Here is a 20203-nt window from a genome sequence, read left to right on the forward strand (position 1 = left end):
GTGCGTTGATGAATTCGTTCCAGCTCCGACACTCGTGCGGTAAGGTGATCCCTCTTTTCCTTGCGTTCTTTGGTGTCGGCTGCGGAAATGGCGATTAATTCTCCTCTCACCACAGCCTTGAGTGCCCCCCAAAGCGCCGAAAGAGGTGTGTCCAGGGAGTCACTGGTCGCTAGATAGTCAGTGATGCATTTGTGTAGTTGTTGAGGCACCCCTGCTCTAGAAAGCAAATTTTCTCTGAGTCTCCACCTCCCGAGGGGTCTGTGGGTCGGAGGTATAGAGAGAATCATTGTCACTGCGACATGATCTGATAGTGGAGCTGGGATGATGTTCACTGTGTCTACCAATGTGTTAACTTCTGTGGACCCAATAAAATGATCTAGCCTGGCGTAAGTGTGATGCGCATGAGAGTAGAAGGAAAATTGTGCGATTTGGGGGTGAGCCACCCTCCACAAATCTAGCAAGCCCCTGTCCCTTAGCCACTACCTCCCTGTCTTGGACAGTGCCCCAGTTTGGCCATATCACTGCCCTGACCGATCTGTCTCTGCGTCCATGACCAAATTTAGGTCTCCCCCCACCACCATCCTCCGTTCTTGGGAACACAAGACCTCTGACAATGCCACCTTCAGAAATTGTTCCTGTCCTGAGTTTGGGGCATAGATGGAGCCCACCACCAAGGGGGCGCCCCCACCCAGATCGTATAGGCCAGGAGGCGGCCCTTTATTTCCGCCACTTTGCTCCCCACCGTACCTTGGAACGATTTAGCTATCAGAATGGCCACCCCTGCCTTCTTATCTGCCGTGGAGGAGAAAAATTGGTGGGGAAAAGCTCGGGATCTCATACGGTGCCAGTCTTTGGGGGGGAGATGGGTCTCCTGCAGGAGGCAAACTGACGCCCCTGACTTCTCTAAATAGGATAAAATGGCTCTCCTTTTAATGGGGTTGTTCAGTCCCTTCACATTAAAGGTGAGAATCTGCAATGTGGACAGTGACATAGGGTGATTACGAAATCCTACTGTAGAGTGTGATGGGAAGGACCCCCCCCTGTCCACCTGGCTGCCTCATAGGTTCTCGACACCCAGCACTTGTGAGCGCGTGCCCCAAATGGACCCCCTCCCTGTATAGCACACCGGTTCCCCCTTCCCTCCCCCTCCCTAACCCCGACACCCCCAACCCCTCAACGAGAAACCCCCTCTCCCCTGCTCTCTAACCCAAAACTTCCCCCTACCCTCCTTAACCCCAACTAGAAGAACCCAGAGTCCCCTCAGTGTCCAACGCCCATCACGCAGGAATGTGGGCATGTGGTAAGTAAAAAATTAGGGTTAGTGTGTGGTCCAAGTGTCCCGGAACCCCTGCCCACCTCCTGACCCGCCCCGGCCATTACAATAGTAATGCTAATCAATCCTTCTGGCAGAGTCACAGGTGGGCCTTCGCAGCGGTCTCCTTATGGACTGTTTCAAGTGCCGCAAATCTTTCTTGAGCCATGGTGTCAGAGTCCGGCCGTCGTGCTGGGCTGGGTGAGCTTCTGCGGCCTACTTTCTGCCACCCATGTCTTGGCGAACTCTGTGTACGGCTGGGTGACACTTCCGTGGCTCGATGCTCCAGACCAAGAATGGTACAAGCTTCTTGGAGGGATCGGAGTTGGTGGAGCTTGCCATTCAATTTAAAGATCAGGCGAAATGGGTGGCCCCAGGAATATGCCACCCCTTGCTTTCAGGTGGGTGGTCACCTCTCAAAAATCCTTCCTCTTTTGTAGTGTGATGGAAGCTAGGTCTTGGTAGAGAGCTATGGAGTGCCCTTGGTACCGTAAAGGTTGTTTCGACCACGCCTCCCGTAGTATTCGTTCCTTGAGAGGGAAGTCCGGTAGGAAGGCTAGTATGTCTGGAGGAGGAGCAGGAGCCTGTTTCGCCAGCCCTATGCGATGAGCTCGGTCTACACGGATTGCAAAGTCCTGTGGCTCTCCTAATATGTCACGAAACAGTCCCTGGCGATATTACGTCACGTCCGTCCCTTCTGTTTTCAAGGGGACCCCCCTGACGCGAATATTATTTCGTGTTGACCGATTCTCAAGGTCCTCCGCGTGTGCCTGCAGGTCCAGTTGTTGATCTGGCTAACGAATCACCTCTTGTTGAAGTTGCTCGATCTCTTCTCCTTTGGTTAGTTTGCGTTCTTCTATCGCTGCTACTCTCTCCCCGACAGCATCCACATCGCGGCGAATCTCTCGTACCTCGCTTGTCACCTTGCTCTTAAGTGTTTGAAAATCCTCCCTGAGAACAGTGAAGAGCGATTCGAGGAAGGAGCGGGTAATTAGGACCTTTCCGTCTTTCAGGTCTGTAGGAGCTTTCGGGCCTGGGGATGTTCTATTCCCTTTGTCCCCAGAAGGAGGTCCTTTGGTGAGCATCTCTTTCAGAGATCTTTCCCTTTTCTTCCTCATCGAGGACATCTCTGGGCTGTGCCTTGGGGGGGAGGCAACCCAGATGCTTGTCACGTTCTGGGGCACCTAGGTAGCACTACTGCTGTTTGTTATGGAGCGAGGTAGTCCCCTTGTTGTCCGGCGATAAACAACCACCGCCAAAGTTCACCTCTGCCCCGCCGCCAGACTCTGTCCTCAGATTAGCAGCCCCCCCGACGCTCGCCGACTGCATAAGGTGTCCCCCTCTCTTTTGCAGTGTTCTGACGCCCAAGGCTCCGCCAGCCGACTGCTCAGGTCGGGAGACGCCCCTCTGCTCTCCTTATGGCCTAGTTGATCCCCTGGACACCACTGCGAGGCATGGCTCTGTGAATTTGTGTCTCCGTTACAGCCTCTCACACCCCAGCCCAGTGGCAGGCATACAGGCAGGATTCCACCTCACTTCCACGCGGGTCGGTCGTGTCAACAGGCTGCTGCTTAATGCGGAAAAGTTGTGGGGCCCGTAGTTCAGCCCCACCTGCGCCATCCCCAGTGATTGCTCCCTCCAATTCTGCGTTGGGTGCTGTCGGAACTCCGCCCTGACAAGAGCCCCCAGGCCCTCAAGGCTACAGCGCTGGTACCCTTTTCGGCCGCTGTACCTTGTGTCCCTGCTGTCGCTCCCCAAGTACCAGGTCCACTCTGTGAGGACACGGCCTAGGCCTGCAAGCAGGGCCCGTTTCTCACCCCAACGTGGTTGGCCACCAGTGCAGGCCTCTGGATGGCTGGGGCGGTGTCTGGAGGCCCACTGCGCTGCCCAGTCCGGGGTTGCGCTCACCAGGAACCTTTCACCCTTCCTGGCTCTCTGTGCCTCTCAGCCATTCAGCTCCGCTCGGTGCCCCGGCACCCCTGGTCTCAAGTGGGCTGTCTCTCAGATTAGCGGCCCCTCTCAGTGCCAAACTCGTCAGGCGGCGCTCCTGCCAAAACATTCCCTCCCTGCGGTGCAGTTGTGAGCGCCCCGTCTCCCTCCTTTGGCAGTCTGCTGGATAGGTCAGCAACGGCCGCTTCAGTGCTCATTCGGCCGAGACACCGTTGTCACAGTGCACATCATGCCCACACCAGGCCTTGAGAGAGTCCTGGGCCCAGCCCTAAACCTGGACGTCTGCCCTGGGGCTGCCCCTCCGATGCGCCTCACCTTGTCCGCGATGGTAGCAGTGCGGCCGAGACTCGTTCCCCGCCGGGGTCTCGTTCCAGTCCACCTCAGAGCCGAGGGTGGGCGCCACCCGGCCCAAGCGGCCGCGCACAATGTTCCCAGGCAGCGTCCATTTCAGCAGGATCTTAAGCCTCCCTTCACTCCGTGCCGGACTCCACCTTTTGCCTGACGTTCCGGGCACGCATTTAATTTCAGCAGGCAGCCTCTGTGTCGCCACTGATCCCGTTGTCGGGGCCCCCCTGTTGGCGCTCAGTCCGCCGTTCTAGTTGTCATCCAGCTTGGGTGCCATTTCCTCGATCGGGAGCAAACAACCCAATTGGTGCGACTGGGGTGCTTCTTAAATAATCAATCTCACACCCTTCAAATGGGCATTCAATGGCCCTCCCATTGGTGTAAATATCACACAGTTTGTGACTCATATCCATCAATAAAGGGTGTGATATTGATTATGTAAGAAGCATCCCAGTCGCACCAATTGGGTTGTTTGCGAATGTGAAGTAATTATGGAGAGCACACAAGAAAATACTTTCTTTGTATTAAATTGGTATTTTGGGAATATTCTATTTTCACCACTCTTATGTTTTTAATCCACAGTTCCAAGGGGCAGAGTAAAGTTACGTACTACTCCAGACTCACAGGTGGAGTATAGCCCAGTAGAGTGGGCATTTAAAGGGTTTTTGGAAAAGCAACATAGGGATCCAGTTTGTCCTGATGAATGCCGGATAAAGAATCTGCAACCGGCAGAAACATGTCGACCTCTATGCAGAACGGGGGGGTGGTGAGCACCTAATTTACTCATACCACCACCATCCGTTGGTATATCTATTATACCTTTTTTAGCTCTGACTAGGGAATCTAGAAATAAAATTATTATATGGACATCCTATAGCCAGTTTTAATCCACAATTGATCTGCACTTTTATAGGATCCTGTGTTTTCCGTCTTTATCACTGTTGTATTGTTTACCCCTCCCTATTGCTCCGCCTTTAGCGTTGGTCTGCGCAGAGGTGTTAGTAGCAGCCCTATGATGAAGCATGCCACAACTTGTTGTGGGTGAGGGCAGTTTTGACAAAGGTAGTGTGCTCTCCATGATCTTTTATGTTTGTCGAGCAGATATAGTACGACTGTTATAAGCTCTACCTCCTTTTGTGTTTTTACACGTTTTCTGAGGAGGATGAGGTAGGGTTCCTCATTCTCCCCCTTCCTTTTTCATTGTGTATACTATTCCTTCATCTCTCCCAGGCCTCCTCCTTAATCAGGGCACTTGCTCCGTCCCCGTCTGCCTCCTGTTTCCTCATCTGGGCCCTTCAGCCACCGCAGCCCAGAGCCGGCCGCCTGCTTGTAAGGCTGCATTCGATCCCTTGCCCACCACCTTGCTTACTGTTTAGTGTGACGTGGGCTGGAGTCCTCCATTCCTTCGGCTCTCGTATGTCGGGCCCCGCCCTGCCTGTGTGTTCTCCCTCCCGATCACAACGGCGGGGTCTGGGATCCCCGGTCATTAAGTTTCAATCACCGTTGTCTGTACCGCCCCATGGCCGCTTTCCGAAATCTGTGCGGACCATCTCTCGTCATTGCTTTTCCTCCTGGACTCCGTCTTCCAACATCAATGTGTGAGCTGGCCCGCCATCTTGATCCGCTGCTTGTGCAAACTGCGACAGCTGTTGGTGTGGATTCTTCGTGCCGTCTTCACTCCGAAAAAGTTTCCCACTAGGTTCTCGCTCCTGTCCATATTCTTCGTGGGGACTTTCAGTAGCTTTTAGCAGCGAGTAGTGGCTCGGCGGGCGGATGGGAGCGGGGCGATGAACTACACACGTCTTACCCTGTTGCCATCTTGGCCTCGTCTCCTGGCATCATGTTTAGTTGTCTGCGTTTAGGAGATTTTCTGGGGCCTCTGAAATGACGTGAACTGCGCTCCATGCCATTCCTGCATTGGTGTTGCATCGGTTCAAATCGTTTGATAGTTTCTGCTGTTCTGTTGCTCTTATGGTGTTTAGTTGTGTACATTTAGATGATTTCGTGGGGTCTATGAAAGGTTAACGCAGGGATGGGGAGTGTGTAGTTGTGGCCTGGATGGGAGTTTTTAGAATGTCGGATGTGACCAACTCTACCTCAGCCCTATATGGTCATCCAGGGGCTTCAGTCAGTTGTAAAGTTTTCCGTTTTCCCATGAACCCGCGGCTCTTTGCAACCTACCCAGATTGTTTTTCTCATTGTGTCGCTACCTGGACTCGCCAGGTGTTGTGCTTCTTTTGCCCATTTTAGGTCGAAGGGTTTGCTAATGACCTCTTGGGGACATTCGGAAAGCTTCACAGAAATGCATTCCGCCTGTTGTTTACGATTGGCTTTGTGGTTTGTAACTCACATTTGCTTGCTTTCTATTTGATGGCTCTATTTGGTTTAGGCTGTCCAGCTCGAGTTTGTCCCTTTCCTTGCCCCAACCATATTTATTGTTTTGTTCCACCAGTGCTCGATTTCTTTCAACAGGCATTTAAATCTTGTTCTTATCTTGTCATATTTGCTGTGCATTCAAGACAGAGGTCAAATGTCAGGTCTCTCTTTCTGGGAGCTTGGTGTTTAATTTTCTTTCTCTGACTTCAAAGTGAGAAGATATATATGACAATCATGCTGATTCTGGGGAGTTGTCAAGAGTCTTATTGAAGTTTCCCTGGTAGTTCACAGGAGCAGAATGACGTGCATTCCCAATGCCTCTCCGAGTCTTCCTCCACAGACTCCCAAAGAATTATTCTGGAAGCATGAAGGAATTCCCAGGGGGGAAAGGGGTATGGGACAGAGAAGAGACAGCTTGGTCTTCTTAGTCTGATGTCTTCTAACAGCTACATCTAACTTGCTTCTGGCGCTGTTTAACACTGTAACACACAAGCAAAAGATTACTAGAGTCTAACTTAGTTTTGACAAACAAAAATATTTAAATGCGTACTCTCTTTCTATAACCTCTATGCAACCTACCCAAAGGAGAACGAGCTATTGCCTCTCTTCTAATGGATATTTTGTAGCATTAATTTAGATACACCACAATTAGAACTGTGGAAATGTTGCAATATCCTGTAAGGAAAACATCGACAATTATTTCCTTCTTGTCTAATTATTCTCTCTCAACTTATTTCTTATTTCTCTTATTGGTCTATTAACCTTTCTTTCTTTTTTTTTTAATTTTGCAGGTATTTATGGATACGAAGAACGCCAGCAGGAACTGATAATTCAGGTAAGGTTGGGTTTCATTGAAGTACGGATTCTCTTAGTCATTTCTATGTGGCTGCTTAATATATTTACAGAATTGTAACTGCTACGAGTAACATTTACACTATGAACTGTACAAAAATTATCTTTTCTTTTTCTATTCCCAGAAGGGTACTTGTGTGACTGGAGACTACTCGTCTAAGACAAAGTGCTGATAACCTTGTGACCGGTAAGCTCCTTCTTGTTCGTGAACTGGCTCGAGTAGTATTATCAAAGTTCTTTATCTTCTGTGGCCCGACGCGTAGATAAAACTAACTACTGCCAGTGAAAAAACAAGGATTTTCGCCTGACTACTCTTTCTCTGACTCAAACGAATTTCAAACACCTCTGACAGCCTTAATGGTCTTGGTGAAGTGCGCGGTGCCAAGAACCAGCATGAGCCTCAGCAAACCACCCAAAGACGGTAGCGCTAACTTCACGCTAGACAGCCATCTTGGAGAACCGCCTTCTAACCAAAGCGGTCCAAGAAAGATCTCCATACTTTCTAAATACGCCGGGAGCGCCACCATGCCCTTTGAGCAAGGGAACAGCGATAGCCCCCACAGACTGGCACACCTGCATGCCTAGGTTCCTGACAGGAGTGCTTGAGGAAGGCTGTATAATGTAATTTCTTTCTAGCACACAACTAAATGTAAATGTCTGTAAATGAACTGTACAGATATTTTAGAATTGGAAAAGCTCAAATAAAGCAAATTTTTTGGTATTTCTGAAGTGTGATGGAAATAAATTCTTTAAAAAGATCAAAACAAATCAATTCACGAGGTGATGATATTTCCACACATTATCATATGTGCGTTGTATTCTTTTATTAGTGAAACTGTATGTCTATGTAAATGTAACAGTGATGTCAATTGAAGATGTATTGTCTGCATTGGAAGTGTGCGACTACACCATGCATATTCCACTCTACTCTGCACCACTCCATGCCACTACACTATACTCTGCACCACTCCACTTTACAAGATGTCACTGCACTCTATGCCTCTGCTCTCTACTCCACTTTGCACTTATTGATTTTAAGCTACTGCACTCTACGTCACTTCACGCTATGCCTCGCTACTCTACACCACTCTACTCAATGCCAATGCAGTCTTCGCCAAACTACTCTAAACCACTGCACTCTTTGCCACTGCACTCTACACCACTCCAGTCTAGGCTGGTCCACTCTGCTTTGCACAACTCCACGTCACATCACTCCACTCTCCGTCACTCTGCAACACTTCACTGTTCGTCACTGCACTCTATGCCAATCCACTCTACACCAATGCACTCCACTCTGCACCACTACACTATACACCCCTATTTTGTGCCAATCCACTGTATGCCACTCTAATCTACTCTGCACAACTGCACTCTATACCACATTAATCCACTGCTCTACGCCACTGCACTCTACCCGCGCCACTCCACTCTGTGCCAACTCACTGTAATCTGCACCACTCCTCACTACACCACTTCACTCTACTATGAAACTATCTCCTCCATGACACTGCACTCTACAGCACTGCACTCTAGGCCATTACACTCTATGCCAATGCACTTTATGTCACTGCACTCTACTCTGCACCACTGTAGTCCACGCCACTCTACACCACTGCACTCTACGACACTCTGCTCTGTAATACTGCACCCTCTCCCACTGAACTCTACGCCACTCTACTCTGCACTACTGCACTCTACACCACTGACCTCTGCAGCACTCCACTCTACGCCACTGTACTCTACGCCACTCCACTCTATGCCACTGTACTTTGCACCACTGCACTCTACACCACTGTATTCTACGCGACTGCACTCTATGCCACTCTACTCGGCACCACTCCACTCTGCACCACTGCACTCCACTCTGAAACTATTTCCTCAATGCCACTGCACTCTATTGCACTGCTTTCTATGCCACGCTATGCCTTTGCACTCTATGCCAATACAGTTTACGTCACTGAACTCTACTCTGCGTCACTGTCGTCTACGCCACTGCTCTCTATGCCACTCTACACCACTGCACCCCATGACACTCTACTCTGCACTACTGTACTCTACGCCACTGAACTCAGCAGCACTCCACTCTATGCCACTGCACTCTATGCCACTCCACTCTGTGCCACTATACTCTAATCTGCACCACTCTATGCTACTGCACTCTATACCACACTTCTCTGCACTACTCTATGTCATTGCACCATATGCCACTATACTCTATGCCACTATACTCTGCACCACTGCACTCAGCACCACTATATTCTGGGAAACAACCTTTACAACGCAGTCATTACATCGCACTACCTTTACAACGCAGTCATTACAACGCAACATCCTTTACATCGCATGCCATTAGAACACAACCATTACATCGCATGTCACTACAAGCATGTCGGTACAAAGCATGTCACTACAACGCATACCATTACAACGCATACCATCAGGGCCGGACTGGCTGTAGCGGGCACCAGGCAAGCTCCCGGTGCGCCACACGGGTGGGGGCCGGTTTTGGGCTCCTGGGGGCCGTTTTTGTTACAGGGCGATTTTGCAGCATAGCTGCTAAATCGGCCCTGTAACAAAATCGGCCGAAAACCGGCCCTGGCAAAGAGCTCAGGGGGGGGTTCGGGGGTGGGGAGGGCGGCCAAGCACTTTGCCAGGGCCGGTTGTAGTTCCCAGTCCGGCCCTGCATACCATTACAACTCATAGTGTATACCCTTACACTATCCAACACTTACCCTACTGTTGCACTCACTGGAGTGGGAATGTTAATTTTTACCCCTACACTATCCAACACTTACCCTAATGTTGCACTCACTGGAGTGGGAATAGAAATTTTTACCCCTACACTGTCCAACACTTACCCTACTGTTGCACTCACTGGAGTGGGAATAGTAATTTTTACCCCAACACTATCCAACACTTACCTTAAATGCAATGTAATGGTATGTGTTGTAATGGTATGTGTTGTTAATGGTATAATGTGATGTAATGGAATGCGTTGTAAGTGTAGTTTCTAAAAATGCGTTGTGATGGCATGCGATGTAAAATCATGCATTGTAATGGATGTTGCGATGTAAAAACTGCATTGTAAAGGCATGCGTTGTAAATGTTTGCGTTGTAACGTCATACATTCCTATATTCTACGCCACTGCACTATATGCCATTCTACTCTGCACCACTGCACTCTCTGCCACTCCACTCCACTCTGCACTGCTCTAATCTAAGCCACTGCTTTCTACGACGCTGCATTGTATGCTGCTGAATTCTATGCTACTATACTCTATGCTCTACTGCTATGCTATACTCTATGCCACTATACTCTGCAACACTCTACACCAATGAACTCTACACCAGTCCACTCTACTCTACTCAATGCCACTCCACTGTAACCCACTCTATGCCATGGCACTCTACTCTACTCTGTACCAGCACTCTTCGCCTCTGCACTCTACTCTACGCCACTGCACTCTACTCTACGCGTTTCTACTCTATGCCAACACACTCTATATCACTCTATACCACTGCACTCTATGCCAATGCACTCTACGCCACTCTACACCACTGCACCCTACAGCACTCTACTCTGCAACACTGCATTCTACACCATTGAATTCTACTCTGCACTATTGCATTATTTGCCAATACACTTTATGAACCTGCACTCTACGCCACTCTATTTTGCACCACTCTACACCACTGCACTCTATGCCACTCTATTCTGCACGACCGCACTCTACACCACTGCACTCTACGCCACTGTGCAACACTCTAATCTATGCCACTGCATTCCACAAAGCTGCATAATGCATTACTGAATTTTATGTCGCTGCACTCTAATCCACTTTACTCTGCAATAATACTCTACGTCAATGCGTCACTCTACTCCACTGTACGCCATGCTATGTGACTCCACTCAATGCCACTCCAATAAACGACACTCTGTGTGACTCCACTCCACGATACTGTACTCCACTCTTCGTCATTCCACTCTACTACACTCCACAACACTAACTTTTAGCCATGCTGAAAAGAAGCCACCCTGTTGTACAACATTGCTAAAACACATTGGCAAAACCAATTTCTCTTGCATCGGCCAGACCTATTGGCTTTGCCATTGCCTGTTTGTTCCCGCGTAGGCCCTGCTCCTAAACGACTCCCTTCCCAAAACCGAGCAGTTGGGATTGTGTGCCCTGAATGAGGAGGGTCGTGCAATGAGAAGCAGCTGGTGTGTCCTCCTCACACTCATCGTCATTGGACCTCGCAGACCGCGCCAGCTATCTGGACCTGACGTTGCAGCTTCATTTGACATACAGGTTATCATCAAGAGCCACCTCGATCACAGCATGGAGGAGAACCAAGGTTTGAAGTTAGCGAACATTCCAGTGTTTGTCTGTTAAACTTGTCACTACTTTAGTAAAAATCGCAGGATTTTTAAACTAAAGTACAGATTTTGTGATTTGTTTTGCAAATCTCGAAGTCTTGATATCCTCGGGGGATCTGAGGAGGACATGCACTTACAGTACTTTTCAGTCTATATAAATACTTTTAAAATGCTAAACCACAGGGGTTATTATATTATTTTTATACTCCTTCCATTTTGCTCTTTAGTTCGTCACAGCATAATTCGGATGTAATAAGGAGTAAAATACAGTATTTGGCTAGGTTATTGAATGCTTCATCTCTCCTTTTAAATGTTTTACTGGATCCCAGTGATCATTGACTAGCATTTTATAAGATATCTGTGCACTCTTGGACCATGTACTCTGTTACTGTGTTCTGTTAATAAGGTATAAATGAAAAACACACCTTGAGGTAAAACACAATGTAATTTTACACAAACTGCACTGTAATGCGCAAACTTTATTTCAGGCACGGGAATATAGGCAATTGGATGCCTGTTCTTTAGGGATTAACTTGGAAAGGAATTATTGTTAAGGGGCACTGGACCTCAATTTAACCCTTTAATTCTAAGTTCTTTTTTACTGTGCTTGAATAAATGACTTTTGTAATGTGTTTGCTACAACTCATTTTAAATGCAGACACATTAAAAGCATCATCGCCTTATTAATGAAACAGCATTTACAGAAATGTATTAATAAACTCTATGGGTAAAATACTTGTTGCCCACGTTAACCATGATTCGTGGGTGGCTTATGGGCTCTGACTTTTTACAGCCATTAGGACATTTCTTTGGGGCATTGAGCACATAGGCTGACAAGTGGGGGGTTATAAGCAGCATGAGACCACACTTTAAAAGCATGATGACTCCCGCGTACAGCAAATGATGGTTTCAAAGAGCAGTATTTATTCTGGGAGACAGGAGTTACTTTTAGCTCCTGCAGCACAAACTATTTTAGCAAATACATTGATGTGGGTGTGTATGTGTGTGTGGGTGTTTTGCTGCTTTCAAATATCACAGCCTTCACGTCTTTGCATTGTGTGATTACATTTGTAGATGGGTGTCTTATTGGAAAGTTCATAGATTATGCAAATGAGTGTGTAATTCTTTTTATTTAATTCTTGGTGGTGGCTGTGTGGGAAGAAAAAACCCTGACCAAGACATATTAAGTTGGAGAATGGGTTCCTACTACTAAAATGGCATGAAGTTATGTTAAAACTCCGGACTATGTACAGCAGAGAATGATATTTGAATGTCTGCAATGTGAGTTGAACAGACAGCACGACATTTGGACAATTTCAAAAGAGATAGTGTTTTAATTTTTCCAACCTATCACCTTGTGCAGAAATACACCTCTGCGTCATCATTCTCAGTCAGAATACCTCCCAGACTCTCTCATTCAAATTGTGACATAGAAATATGCCAGGGTGTGTGAGGGGGACGATTGCATAAATTAAAGGAATATCAGCTTTTTTACATTCATGAGACGATGCATTCCACAGGTTCAGAAAAGTGAATTTCACTGTGAGAGACACTGTGAAAATGGTGCCGTGCCATTCTGGGATCAAGGATAACACAGGGGTTACACTAGGGCAGCAGGACAGGTGCCAGATAGGTGGTGTGGTGTGGCACCCTGCCAGGCGCTTTAATCCTTGCCAATGCTTACTTCACAAGTTATTGTGCAATGAATGCTTTCTTCATTTCCAGAGTGCTGCTGAATGCAATATTCGGTTTGAAGATGCTCAGACTTGTCTGCTTTGGTTTCTTTCCTTCTTTTCAGAGATTGTGTGCATTCTTTATGTTATGGATACATTCTCTTAAATGGAAGAGTACATGTAATTTGTGTGGCCATGAATTTCTTTTAAGTTTACAATGGAATTATATGTATACTATATGTAACTCTTTCATTTCTATAGCAGGAGAGCAGTGAGAAGTATATGTGCCCACCTCTGCAACGCACATGTTTAGTAGTGTTGAAGAGAATCATGTATGTGATGCAGGGCTAATGTTGCATACCGTTGTAAAGTGCTGTGCACCCAAGTGCTGTAACAAAACAGTGGTAAACCCAATACACCCTTGGAGGCTTGGGCAAATAAGCAATTGTTAGGTAGAGATGTCCACAAGGGATTTTTTTCACAAATCTTAGTCAAATTTCATATGAACTTGTTACTAATAAGTCGAGCCCTGAATAGTGACTGGACGTTGAGAAAATTAAAACATCAATGTAATTATTCATGAAATGGATATCGGCCGGTCGCTGTGTGCAAGACGCTTTGAAGATCACAAGCTATTTCTCAACTTGCTTCCGGAGGTCTGACTCACGGAGCCTCTCCTTTCTCTTGAAACTTTGGAAAGAGACGTGTGCCTCCTTTATTGCAGCCACAAGATAGATTTTCTGAATTTGCCGTGTTGAAGTTTTTATGCACCGGCACGTATTTTAAACCTCAGAAAGAGACCATTGCCTTTTTGTCTGAGATCGCCAGGCTTGGCTTTCTCTTATATATGTCATCAATACAGAGCTTCTCTTCTCAATCTAAATAGGAGCCTACAGTGAGGCCTTCCGTTTTGTCAATATTCAATTATTCTGGTTCGAATTAATCACTGAACCAGTTTTGAGGGACTTGTTTTACAAACAATTGTATGTCCTGAAGATGGTCTGACGGATGAACCCACCAATACATACCGAAACGTCGACTGTTACATCCATTTCCTTAGCACTTGAGTTGTTTGAGATTTTGTTCCTTATTGTTTTAGACTCATCCTCCTCCCTATATACTATTGGAATGGTTGTTTACACTCATAATCTGTAGGCTCTTTTATGTATCCTCCATCATGGTGTTCTATTGTCTTTAAATGTACCCCTTACATCTTTGGTTTCACATTAAAACTGTGTCTCTAGAAAAAAAGATATACCCGTGCTTCTCTAACTATTCCGTTGAATATCCATTTCATGAATAATTCCATTGATGTTTTGATTTTCTCAACGTCCAGTCACTATTCATTGTTCGACTTATTAGTAACAACATCATATTAAATTTGACTAAGATTTGTGAAAAAAATCCCTTGTGCACCCAAGTGCGGCATACTTGTTAAGTAGTGTTGAAGAGTACTATGAAAGAGCATTCAGTGCTCATGCGGTTTAGGGTTGCAGTGTAACATGTGCCAGAGTGTAATGCATGTGGTGAGTAGCAGTGCAGCGAACAGGGGAAGAATATGAAGTGCTTGTGTAGTGTTCTCCATGCCAATGTCACATAGCAAAGTGCCACTTTTACAAAAAGAAGTCCTTGTACAATCTATGTCAAAAATGCTCTATTGTGCCATTTTCTTTGTTCATTGTGTCTTCTTGGAATCTTCTCTAGAGTTGTAATGGTATGGTATGGTATAAATCTACTGTTTTATTAATTAAAATCATTACAATCTCCTATTTCAAAGCAATAACAATATCATTAAGGCATCGTTTAAAATACATTATCCATAAGATACTGATATGATCTTATATGCAATATTACTATAAGCGGCTTTAGAAATGCAAAATGCATTTATTTTATTTTATTTAGCATGAACATTACCTGAAGGTGTCAGAGCGCTTTACAAAAGAACCAGTTGTGTTACATAAGGACTTTGGATTACTTGAGTTACATAAGAGATATAAACAGGAAAACAAATTGCAAATGTACAAGTGGAGCGAAAGGAGGAAAAAATTGCAAATGTACAAGTTGTAGAGTCACTCAAGGAAGAGATACAAACAGATAAACTCTAAAATCACATAGGAATGGTAGTAAGTACAAAGGTCTACTACATATACTAGTGGTTGGAGCTATATATACTAGAGGAGTGAAAGGAGGGAAAAATTGCCAATGGACAAGCTGTAAAGTCACTCAAGGAAGAGATACAAACAGATAAACTCTAAAATCACATAGGAATGGTAGTAAGTACAAAGGTCTACTACATATACTAGCGGTTAAAGATAAATATATATACAAATTGCAAATTCACTCAGGATTACATTTTAACAGCGATTAGGCTTGTACAATTATACATTACATATTTACAGAGCAGGAAATTCTTGCCATTGTTCAGCCATGTGTTCAGGTGGTGTTGCACTCAAGGGTGGTGGTCTTGGGTGACCGAAAGTCTTTAGTCCAGAAACGCCTATGATTCAATTAAAAATGAATTTGCCCCACAGGCTAACCTCTGGTGATCTCACGACTTTCCTAATCATGTAGAGAGGGCGCCATGGCAGAGGCAGCTTGCCGAATATGGGACCGCGGGTAGGGGCTCCCCTGTAAGGCTGTGAGATGGCGCCTGACCGCCGCCATCTTAAGGTCAGGCTCCAGTCTACTAGGTGCTTCCAATGACCGTGGCAAGCATATTTCCAGAGTTCCAACCCAGAAGGAAAAAAAATGAACAGACGAAAAAAGAGAAAGTGCAAAGTGCAGATTAAGGAACAAATAAACTAAACATGATTTAGCAGCAGAGTAAAGACCAGTGAGTAAACATTTGTACAAATGTCCCTACTGGGCTTAATGTTATTTCATGAGTAAAAATCTCTAAATCCACTAAATTATAACCGGTAGTTGCTTAGTCACAGAACATGGGCAAATCATTCACAGAACATGTGCAAATGTGCTAAAGTGCATACTACTAGGTAATTTAACTATTCAATATTTGAGTAACTCAAAGCCTCGACTAAAACAGTATGACTTGATGAATTTAGAAATTAAACTAATTCAAACATATATACTACAATACTATAAGCAGGGTGGAAAACCAAAATACTTTTTCACAAAGTTTCAACCCTGAGAATAAAGGTACAGATGTAAGACACAAAAGTGCAAATAAACGAACAGATAAACTAAACATTATTTAGCAGCAGAATTAAAACCAGTGAATTAACAGATTGTTTCAAATAAATGTCATGAATCTAAAGCTCTAAGCCACCTAAATTGTAATAAAGCCTTACTTACTAGCGAGGGGCGGGCAAAACATTCCCAAAGCACGTGGAACGTGCTAAAGTGCATACTGTTGAATGATTTTCCCCAGTCAACCCTTAAATAAGAGTCAACCCTTGAATAACAAAAAACTCATTCAGTGACTTAGTGAGCCTAGGGAAAAATTGATTCAGTTAATCGGCGATCAACAAATAAACAGCAATGTTCTCAATTAAAAGGCAAGTTAACCCGTTCGACGCTTGTGACGGAGCGGTTCCGTCACGTGCGTCGGTTGCGCTGTGCGCATGACGGAACCGCTCCGTCATGGCCCCGCCCGCGCACGGAATCTTCAGGGCGGCGCGGAAATCCGCGCCGCGCTGAAGGGGTTAAATAGAAACAGACTGTTCTTTTTCGACCTCAGTCAAAAACGTAACAAACCAGCAGATACCTTCGCCTGTTTTCTGGCTCCTAAAATTGTGTTGGGCCTAAAGGAAAACGCGTCAGCGAGTGCTTCTCTCATTTTCATTGGTTATTTTGCTTCTTTACCTGTCCCTTTTGTAAATGTGCAAAAGTCATTTTTTCAACCTTTTTTATTAAGTTTGTTCTGTAATTTGCTATGTCTAGCATTTGGGATCAATTGTTTTTAAATATACAAAACAAATGATTGTAACAGCGTTCATCAGATACGTTATCTAAAATAACGTTGCGTCATTCACCGACTACCTAGGAAAAGACTATGGGGCATATTTACAAGCTCCTATTGCCACAGGAACGTCACCTTTTTCGACGTTCCTGTTGCGATACGGGATTCACATTATTTACAAGGCAGTGTTACGCCACTTATTGTGGCTTAACGCTGCCTTGTAAATAAGGCCCCCTTTAACGCTAGACTAAGGGTGAAAGGGGAGGGCAATGGGAGTTGCGGTGGGCGTTCCGCTGCAACACCCATTGATTTTGACGCTTCCCCATATTTCCAAGTGTGTCGTAAATATGGGGCAGCACCAAAATTAAGACCATAAAAAAACCTGCTCTTAACTTGGCGAAACAAGGGGAAATGCTTTATTTCTCCTCATTTTTTGTTGTTTCAATGTGTGCTGCAACTGCAAAAAGCCATGAATGATTGTTCATGTGCAGATGGGGGTCCCTTCCTGCACATAAACAATCATGCCCACAACGCAGGCACCCTTGCACTATGGTGCAAGGGCGCCTGCGTTGGTGCTACGCATCTGTAATTAGCGCCAGCGCAGGGAGAAACGCAGAGCTGCACCATATTGTTGTAAATACGATATAGCCCTGCATTTCAAAAGTGGCAGAACGCAGCATTAAGCCAGGAAGGCTAACGCTGCACTTCATCACTTTTCTTTTAAATATGCCCCTATGTTTGCAACATATAAATCATATTTATTTACAGAGGTAAGAGACTGACACTCCCCTCTGCATTGTCTAGGCGAAAAGCAACAGTCTGCTTCATACCATACCAATGAAAGCAACCAGGGTCAGCATCACTGGATCTGCACCTTTGAGCCCCCTCCCATCTGAAGAGCTAGTGCAATAATGGAAGAGTCACTCTGTTTAATCTAGGGGCGGATCGCTTAAAGGAGCTTGGGAAATACTCTGTTAAGGCATTGCCTGTTACATGATATTAAACTGCGTATTATCATGTAAAGAGATAGCACTGGGTTGTGGTATTTTAGCATCGTGGCCAGTAGTAATATGTAGGAAGTACACCTGTGTGATATGTTCCTATGTGTATAGGTAGAAGATGTTGTATGGGCGTATTTTCTCATTTTCCATCTTTTGCAGTCTCTGGAGAAGAAAGAATGGGTCTCTAGGCGGTGCGCAGTCAAAATATCGATTTTTTAAATATCAACCTACAATAATATCGAGTATTCAATATCGTAGGGACAGAATATCGATGTCAAGAATATCGGTGATCAGTGATATAGTTTCTTTTAATATTGAAGTAAGTAATATCGAAGTAAGTAATATCGTTAGCAAAAATATTGTTGTTAATATTATCGATATTTATATTAGTGTTATGTATTTTAGTATCTATTTTATATGTATGTTTATCATTTTTTGTAATGTCTTTTTATTATTTTTAAATATATGTAATAAATATTTAGAAATTAGTAATTTTTTTAAAGTAAATTTTGTGTTTTAGTATCAGAGCGGGTTGTGGGTTTATAGGGGAATAGGGTGGGACGTAATTCAGTTATAATTCATTAATATGTTTTTATTTATTGTTAGTGATTAGTAATTTATTGTTAATTAATTATTAATTGGTCATTATTTTTTATTAATTTATCATCATATTAATTATAAGTATGTTTTATTGTTATTGTTAATTAATGTATTGTTAATTAATTATTAATTGGTAATTAATTATTAATTGATATTTTAAAACATTTATGTTAATTTTTATGTGTAGCTAGTTTTGGGTTTATAGGGAAATAGGCTGGGAAGTAATTTAATTATAATTAATTAATATGTTTTTATTTATTGTTAGTGATTATTAATTTATTGTTCATTAATTACTAATTGGTAATTAATTTTTATTAACTGATATTTAAAATAATTATGTTAATTTTTATGTGTAGCGGACTGTGGGTTTATAGGGGACAAGGGTGGGAAGTAATTTAGTTATAATTAATTAATTTTTTTTATTTATTGTTATTGATTACTAATTTATTGTTAATTAGTAATTGGTAATACATTTCTATTAATTGATTAAATTATAATTATATTAATTATAATTAATTTATTATTATTTGTTATTTACTGTTATTGTTAATTAATGTATTGTTAATTTATTAGTAATTGGTAATAACTTTTTATTAATGGATTAATTGATAAATAAATTAATTGTGTTATTTTTTATGTGTTGTGGGTTGTGTGTTTATGGGGGAATAGGGTGGGAAGTAATTTAATGTTATTTAAGTAAATATTAATTACATTTTATTGGTATTTATTATTAATGTTTTGGGTAATTCATTATTAATATGTTACTTATTTTACAAAATTCATTTAATTAATAAGTATATTAATGTAACCCCTAAGCTATCTAAACCTTTCCCTACTGTTGCACTCACTGGAGTGGGACTAGTAATTTTAACTGCTACGCTATCCAACGCTTTCCCTACTTTTCCACTCACTGGAGTGGGAACAGTAATTTTAACCCCTACGCTATCCAACGCTTTCCCTACTGTTGCACTCACTGGAGTGTGAATAATAATTTTAATCCCTACGCTATCCAACGCTTTCCCTACTGTTGCACTCCCTGGAGTGGGAATAGTAATTTTTACCCCTACGCTATCCAACGCTGTCCCTACTGTTGCACTCACTGGAGTGGGAATAGTACATTTTACCCCTACGCTATCCAATGCTTTTCCTACTGTTGCACTCACTGGAGTGGGAAGAGTAATTGTTACCCCTACGCTATCCAACGCTTTCCCTACTGTTGCACTCACTGGAGTGGGAATAGTAATCTTTACCCCTACGCTATCCAACGCTTTCCCTATTGTTGCACTCTCTGGAGTGGGAATAGTAATTTTTACCCCTACGCTATCCAACACTTTCCCTACTGTTGCACTATGTGGAGTAAGTATCCATCTTACGGGGACGTGCTTACCTTTGTCCATCAGCGGAGCCGTGAGGGGAACGGCGTCACTGCATCCATCGCTGCCGTGAGGGGAACGGCCCTCACCTTGCAAACTACATCCCCTAGAAGGCAGTGCAGGAGTACCGGCGTCATCAGAGGGCGTCAGGAGCCCTCAAAACATCGCGGGGGCAGACGCAGCGCGGGACGCGCTTACCTTCGCCACAGGTGCCGTGGGAACGGCTTAACTTTGTCCATCAGCGGAGCCGTGAGGGGAACGGCGTCACTGCATCCATCGCTGCCGTGAGGTGAACGGCCCTCACCTTGCAAACTACATCCCCCAGAAGGCAGTGCAGGAGTACCGGCGTCATCAGAGGGCGTCAGGAGCCCTCAAAACATCGCGGGGGCAGACGCAGCGCAGGACGCGCTTACCTTCGCCACAG

The 20203-nt window shown here is 44.5% G+C and overlaps 1 long non-coding RNA gene across 2 annotated transcripts in view; it reads right to left on the reverse strand.

Annotated features, from left to right (window-relative positions):
* LOC146867958 (uncharacterized) overlaps positions 1 to 15392 on the reverse strand; it is a 312366-nt gene extending 296974 nt beyond the window's left edge. For both annotated transcript variants that reach the window (XR_014962399.1, XR_014962400.1), the window contains exon 1: positions 15276 to 15392. This is a non-coding gene — a long non-coding RNA (uncharacterized LOC146867958). The remainder of the gene's footprint in view (positions 1 to 15275) is intronic.
* Between the last annotated feature and the right edge of the window lie 4811 nt (positions 15393 to 20203).

Source organism: Triturus cristatus, chromosome 1_2 (genome assembly GCF_964204655.1).
Source record: "Triturus cristatus chromosome 1_2, aTriCri1.1, whole genome shotgun sequence".
NCBI lineage: Eukaryota > Metazoa > Chordata > Amphibia > Caudata > Salamandridae > Triturus > Triturus cristatus.